General features: G+C 35.8%; 1 pseudogene; it reads left to right on the forward strand.

Moving 5' to 3' along the window:
* Positions 1–5,489: 5,489 nt before the first annotated feature.
* On the forward strand, positions 5,490–5,908 carry LOC103583844 (annotated as a pseudogene).
* Positions 5,909–7,551: the final 1,643 nt, after the last annotated feature.

The following is a 7,551-nucleotide window of genomic DNA, read 5'->3' on the forward strand; positions in this document are numbered from 1 at the left end:
GATCACACAATCTGGCTAAGTTATTTTCAAAACAGTTAAGTGAATGCCACCTGAGACCTGCAGTTTCTCTAAATTTATTATCAGGATTCTATAACATATCTACATCAGGATAATATTATCCTTAAAATCCTCCCCCAAATATTAAAGCAAGGTATTATCTTTAAAATCCTCCCCTAAATAGTAAAGCAAAAAATTACAAACTTATCAGTAATTGGTTTCTCCTCGTTAAAAACAATGGTTTCCATATTTTTTGCTCTAAGCACATCTACTTGTAAAAAATAAAAATTGTGAGGCATGCTCCCAATATATTAAGGAGAAACAAATATGTAAATAGCATTTTCTTACTATCTCTCAATGGATGACCTCCACCATACACTAGTACGAACATAATCCCCCCACATTTTAAATTTTTTTTGCATTTTTTTATTGTACTAAAATTCCCATAATATAAAATTTACCATTTAACCATTTTAAAGTGTACAGTATAGTGGCATTTAGTACATTCACAATGTTATGTAAACATCACCACTATCTCATTCCAAAACATTTCATCATCCTAAAAGGAAGCCCTATACCCACTAAGCAGTCACTCCTCATTCTCCACTTTCCCCAGACCCTAGAAACCATTAATCTGCTTTCTCTTCCTGCCTCTATAAATTTACTTATAATTCATATAAATAGGATCATATAATATGTGGCCCACTGTGTCTGGCTTTTTGTGTGTGTGTGTGCAGCTGGCCAGTATGGTGGCTTCTTTCTTTAGCATAATATTTTCAAGATTCATTCATGTTGCAACATATCAATACTTCATTCCTTTTTACAGCTGAATAATATTCCACTGTATTGATATACCTTGCTTTGTGTATCAGTTCATCAGTTGATACACATTTAGGTTGTTTCCACCTTTTAACTATTGTGAATTGTGCTGCTACAAACATCTGTGTGTAAGTTTTAGTTTGAACACTTATTTTTAATTCTTTTGGGTATATTTGTAAAAGTGGAATTGCTATGTCATATATGGTAATTCTATGTTTAACTTATTGAGGAACCACCAAACAGTTTTTCATAGTGGTTGTACCATTTTTACACTCCCACTAGCAATGTATGAGTGTTCCTATATTCCATTTTATAGACCAATAACTGATCAAGAACACAGTTTGACTCAAAATATCAAATGGTCCATAATGCACATGTTTTAGCAGCTTACAATGCCCACCAACCTTCTTTCCAAAAGATACTCTTGCTGAAAGGGTAGACCAATGCAGCCATTTTTGTTTTGTTTCTTTTTTCAGTAACGCCACCTCCTGACTAGATAATTTTGCCAGGGATCAATACTAACCCAGGGTTACGTAATCTTATTGAACAGTCAAAAACCAGGTTCTCTTTAGAGAATGTGAAGAGGTTCTAGGGATGAAAGGTCATAGAGCTGAGACCATGACAACAAGCACAGCAGGAAGCCAATGCCATTTGCAAACTGAAACTACAGGGGAAAGGAAGAGGAAGATATGCAAAGGACATTAGTAAAATGAGAAAAACCATTCTGCACAGCACAGAGAGGCAAACATGAGAAAGCATACATAATCTTGAATAATAACAGGTTACAATTTCATGAAGCCTTGTTAGACTTTATTTCCTGGCCTTTAATATTCATAAGATTGTCTACTGCTGTTTATTTAAAATAAACCCTCTTTGTTTGTTTGTTTGAAATGCTCTGAGTGGTGTCTGATTCTGCTAGTTTTAAGTAACTTACAGAGGTTCCTCTCCAGTTACTGAAAGCAAATACCTTTCATGGGGAATTTTTAAAGAATCTATCGGTATTTTTTTTAATAACATTTTCACAGCCTTCAAAAAATGCTTTCCCCCCTCAAAGACTCTGAGATTCCTGTGGGAAGAGACCTTAAAAGATGATCTTTCTGCTTGTTCCCAGGGCCTGCTTTTCTAAATCTTTGCAACAGATTTAGAAATTTTTGAGTTTTCTCTGTTAAAATAGGAAACTGAATGCAGCCAATATTATAAGTTTCATAGTCATCTAGAAAAAATCCTGACCACCGGTCAGATTAAGATTCACATATTTTCTCTACTCTAGAGATTTAGATTACCCATTCTATGAAACAATCTACTGAAAACATCTAAAATGTTCACCTCCTTTTCCGGCATTGCAAATACATAAAAGTTTCATATAACAGAGACAAGTTAGTAACTTCTAGTTATAAACTAATACTGTTAACAAGCAACACACCTCAATTATAGCTAAACTACATATCTGTTAAACTATTTGTATGCTATCACTTCACAGTAACTCCAAAGACAAAGGATACAATCATTTTTAATTATTTCTAGCATCTACTCAAAATTATGAGTTTATACAGAGAAAGCTGAGTACCATCCTCCATTGAAAATCTTTAGCAGAACAGACACACATAAAAAGGCAACAATATACATATTCTTTCAAGTCCTTCAATTCAATAAAGACAACCTCAACAAAATTCTTACCACTCCGGTTTTCTAAAGCCTATTGTCAAAACTCTAGATTGTAAAAGTATATTTAAAATCATATAAAACATTCTGACAATACCAGACTTATAAATTTATTTTACAATACAATGACTTCTCTTTGGGGTCTGGTATTAACAGCTGAATTTACATTTCTTATATAGCTATGTAAAAACATTATTTTACCACTCGGTGAGATTCAAACAACACATCCCTGAATATGAGACTTCCTCCATACCTCTCTCCATACTGGAGTTTAATGAACTATGTGAATAATTATGTAGCTTATTCATCTTTTCTTTTGTAATTTTAAAGTCCAGATTTTTTGGAAAGTAAAAAAAAAAAAAAAAAATCATCACTATACTACAGAAATTCAGATTCTTAAAATGATAAAAACTGATGATATTTAAATGTTTCTACTATGAAAAGTATGCTAAATTTTTCTCTGAGCTTTTCAAAGCAAGATAAGGCTTGAAATTTCTCCACTGATACATCACCCAACGAGAAAAACATGGTTCCCTCAAAGAGCTTGAGGTCTATTATATATCTTTACAGGCAATTGTAATTTACAAACTAATCAGTCTTGGGAAGATTAAGAAAGATTTCTCAGAGAATGTGATGCCTAAGTTGAGACAGCCTTCTCCCTTTTTAGACAGAAGATGATAAACAAGGAAATGGGGATAAGGTAGACTTTAGCAGGCAGTTAGGCATATGAGAAGGCTTATACTGAAAGATCATAATAATTAAGGAACTCAAGGAAATCAAGTTTCAATCTGGTTAGAATTTAAAGTAAGAGATAGAGTGAAAAAATGTTTAAAAATCATGCAATAATTAATCTTAAGAAGATTTTTCCCTAAGACATTTACTCCTGCTACAGTGTAGGAGTCCACTGGAAAAGTAGCACCATGGAAAGTAAATGAGGAAGCATCTCCAGTAATCCAGAAAAGAGATAATAGTGACCTAAATTTAAGAAAAAAGAAATGGAGATGAATCAGCAAGACTGGTGGTGGGGGAGGAGAGTGAAGAAGTAGTTGAAGAATACTTCCCTTAGATTAGGCAAGTGAAAGACTACCAAATTAAAGAAGAAAATAGTGTTGAATATTGGGTATGGGTGTGGAGAAAGCAAATGCTAAATTCAATTTCAGACATGTTCCACTGAGGTTACTGTGGGATATGCAAATTGAGGTACCTCATAAGTGGTCTGAAGCTCAAGAATAATTTGAGGTGGAGATACACATTTGCAAATTCATCAGTATATAATGGCAATTTAAGTGACTGAGAACACCCAGAGAGAGCACACAAAGAAAGAAGAAAGCCAAGCAGTGCCAAAAGTAAGGGGAAGGACAGAAAAAGAAGTAAATTTAAAATCATGTATAAAACAAGCTAACTAAAACTGTAGAAATCAAACGGTGCCAACGGTTTTAAAATGAGAAAACTAACAACCACAAAAGTTAAAGACATTTGCTCAGCTAAAAATAGTAATTGGAAGGGGGTCGGAGTACTCCTCAGATCTAGTCCAATCATCTTATCTTTGTAAATAATTTTAAAAGAAAATTTAAGAATATATACTGAGATTTTAAATTTAAATGAGATAGCACTTTAAAAGTAAAAAATCCAGGTATGATTGGTGCCTCAAAAATACACTATTTATGACATGAAATATTATACTTATTTGTTTCATTTAACTTGATTCTTCACATATGCATGTATGTTTTGAAATGTTTAAGAAGATACTTGTCTTTGACTGTAACCTTTTTCAACCTCACTTCCTACACTCATTGCTTATAAACTGTTAGCATGATCTTTCCCTCCAACCAAAAGTATAAACATAAAACAATCCTATACTCTTATATTTTGAGAACCTTTAGTTAAAATATACAAATGCATAAAGAAACTAAGGGGAATGGTGATGTAGGACAAATGAAAGTAGGAAAAAAAAAAAAAAAGCTGAATCAAAGTTTTCCAACTTAACTGGTAAAAATTAAAGTACCAGGGAAAATAAATTTTCTCCAAAACGTGCTACATTTAATCTTATTTCAAAAGAAAACCACTTACTAGAAACTGGATAACACTGATAAGTCATATAAAAAGAGTATATTCACCATGGTGTTCTGAAAACATTACAAAGCGAATTTGGTCCAGCAAAAAACCCTGAAGAATCTAAAAAAAATAGCTAACAAAAATCCAAATACATTACTCCTTTATCTCTTAGGATTACCATTTAAAACCTAGTAAACATTGCTTCATATCTTCTGGTATGTCACTTTCCCTCTTTTACCCATCTTTATGAACTTTATTCCAACCAGTAACCCAATTTTTACTTTATTTCAACCGCAGCAACACTTAACCAACATAACTAACCATGTCAAGTAAAAATTACCTTCATTCTTCAATTAAAATGCCTATCATTCCAATTTCTCTGACTTTAGCTTCTTTAAAAATAAGTTGCTTAAACTGATTTTTTAGGTATAAATAAAAGCTAGCCTTCACTGTCACAGGAGTGTCAACAATTTCCAAATGGTAAAACTGCCAGCTGGGGGGGGGAGTGGTATCATAAGAAGGAAACATACCCAGTGTCTATTAGAATTAAATCAGGTGCTCCATTCGGCAGCACATATACTAAAATTGGAATGATACAGAGAAGATTAGCATGGCCCCTGTCCAAGAATGACAGGCAAATTCATGAAGTGTTACATATTTTTCAAATAAATAAATAAAATTAAATCAGATACTTCCACTTATGGTCATGACAGAATAACTGACACAGAATGACCCTCCTACCATTACACAACAAAAAAACTGTATAAACTATAGAAACAACTATTTTTGGACACTGGACAACAGCACACAACTGTGATCTATGAGAGAGGGCAAACAAATATGGTATGCTCTATCACCCTCTCTTCCTAACTTTGAGTTACTGTCAATACTATGGAACAGGGAGGTGTCTTGCTGAACAGAGTGATGGCAGAGTTTGGGGCTCTTTCCATCTCCAGCCTCCACAGCAAGAGGACCTGCCGCCCATCTGCAATGAATGGTCATGCAGAACTGCTCCAATTTCCTGGTCAAGAGGAATAACCAGACTTATAGCACCTAGCCCAATAACCTGAAAACCTGCAACTCCTTTCACTACAATGGGCTGACTCATTGCAAGAATAGGGGCGTGAAACCAGCATCTGATAGCAAATGTGTCATGGTGGTCATGAGTAGAGATCCAGACAGCAAAAGCCAGCTACTTCCTATGTGGGGACCACCATCAACAAGAATGACCTGGCCACCCTGAGCGGCATCAGGCACAAGATCCACAAGAACAAGTACTGCCCTGCCCTTCGCCATCCGCAGAGCCTGTGTGGTCCTGAGCAGCCAGAAGGCTGTGATGAAGAGGAAGCGGACCTGCCCCACCGAGAGCTCCTGAGCCTCCCACTCCCCCGCCAAAAGCAATGAGGAGTCAACCAACGTTTTCTCAACTGCCAAAAAAGTGAAAAAAAAAAAAAAAGAGTTTGGGCAAGCTGAGGTAGCAACTAGAATTTGTGACACAGAGCACCAAAGAGGAAGAAGCAACACAGAAAAAAAGACAATACAGAATCTGCACAGAGGTCACCTTGAGACTTTGGCTCAATACAAAGCTACACACATGACACTCCACAAACCAAGCAAAAAATAATTATCAAGGAGCAGTACACAGAACAACTAACAGTGTCCTCATAAGGCTAGAATCATTCAGGTTTCAACCAACCAGAGTAAAGACCTCTTTAAAAAAGACACCAGAGGGCCGGCCAGTGGCTCACTCGGAAGAGTGCGGTGCTGATAACACCAAGGCCCCGGGTTCGGATCCCATATAGGGATGGCCGGTTCGCTCACTGGCTGAGCGTGGTGCTGACAACACCAAGCCAAGGGTTAAGATCCCCTTACCAGTCATCTTTTAAAAAAAAAAAAAAAGACACCAGAAAGGCCATGCCGTAGAAGCAAGGATAAACTAGACCTCGAGTACAGGCTACTCTAGATTTCTCCCAACATAGGATAAAGCATAAGCCTTAATAGAAGCAAGATTATCACCCAATTAACTACCTATCAGAACAAATATAATTTTTTTTTTTAAAAAGAGGACAAAATCCAGACCCTCAACAATATATGCAGGGTCTTCAAAAGTTCATGGAAAGGTTGATATTATTTTTTAATTCTATTTTTGCATGAACTTTTTGAAGTACCCTTGTATTTACAATGCCTACCACCTAGTCCACCAAGATTACTATAGACATGTGAAAATTAAATAATAACACTTCACAGAAAATTTTGCCTGAGAGGGCCCTGAACAAATTAGTACCCTCTTGCCACTTTCAGATTTTCCCTATGTTAAAATCAGAGATAAACAGAAGCAGCTTTCCATAATAATGTGAAAGAAAAAGAGGTTTAAAAAAAAAAAAAAGAGCTCACTGAAAAGTGAGACAAATAGAAAAAGAGAAGTAGAAAGGTCACAAGACAGATCTTCCCATTTACTATATATAATATGATGACATGAATCATCACTAAAATAGTATATATACCCTGCTTACTAATGTGTAAAAATACAATATTTTTTATCCAACTTGTGAAATAATAAGTATATGCATAGGTTTCTACCCCCAGTTCCTGATACAGAGCTCCTAAAACCCTGTAAATAGGGATGCTAGGAGAATATTTTGTTCTAATATTTGGTCTTTGACCCTGGTTCTTGACACTGAGTTCCTAAACCCTCTGTAACTTTCTGAGCGGCAGGAATGTCTAAGACAGAACTCACAAACCCATTAGAATGTCCTGGGTGATAGAAGTGTCTTTTATTCTAATAAAGTGACTCTTGGTGGGCTCCTGGATGGAGGTTGGTCACCAGAAAGACCAAGCCATGATTAGAAGCTTAAGACTTTTAGCCCCAATCTGTGTCCTCTAGGGAGGTCAGAGAAGCTAGAGATTGAGTTAACAATCAATCATGCCTAAGTGAATAAGCCTCCATAAAAATCTCTAAAAGACCGGGTTTAAAGACTTTTGGGGGGCCGCACTCGGGAGAGTGCGGTGCTGATAACA

This window comes from Galeopterus variegatus, unplaced genomic scaffold, assembly GCF_000696425.1.
Source record: "Galeopterus variegatus unplaced genomic scaffold, G_variegatus-3.0.2 Scaffold29236, whole genome shotgun sequence".
NCBI lineage: Eukaryota > Metazoa > Chordata > Mammalia > Dermoptera > Cynocephalidae > Galeopterus > Galeopterus variegatus.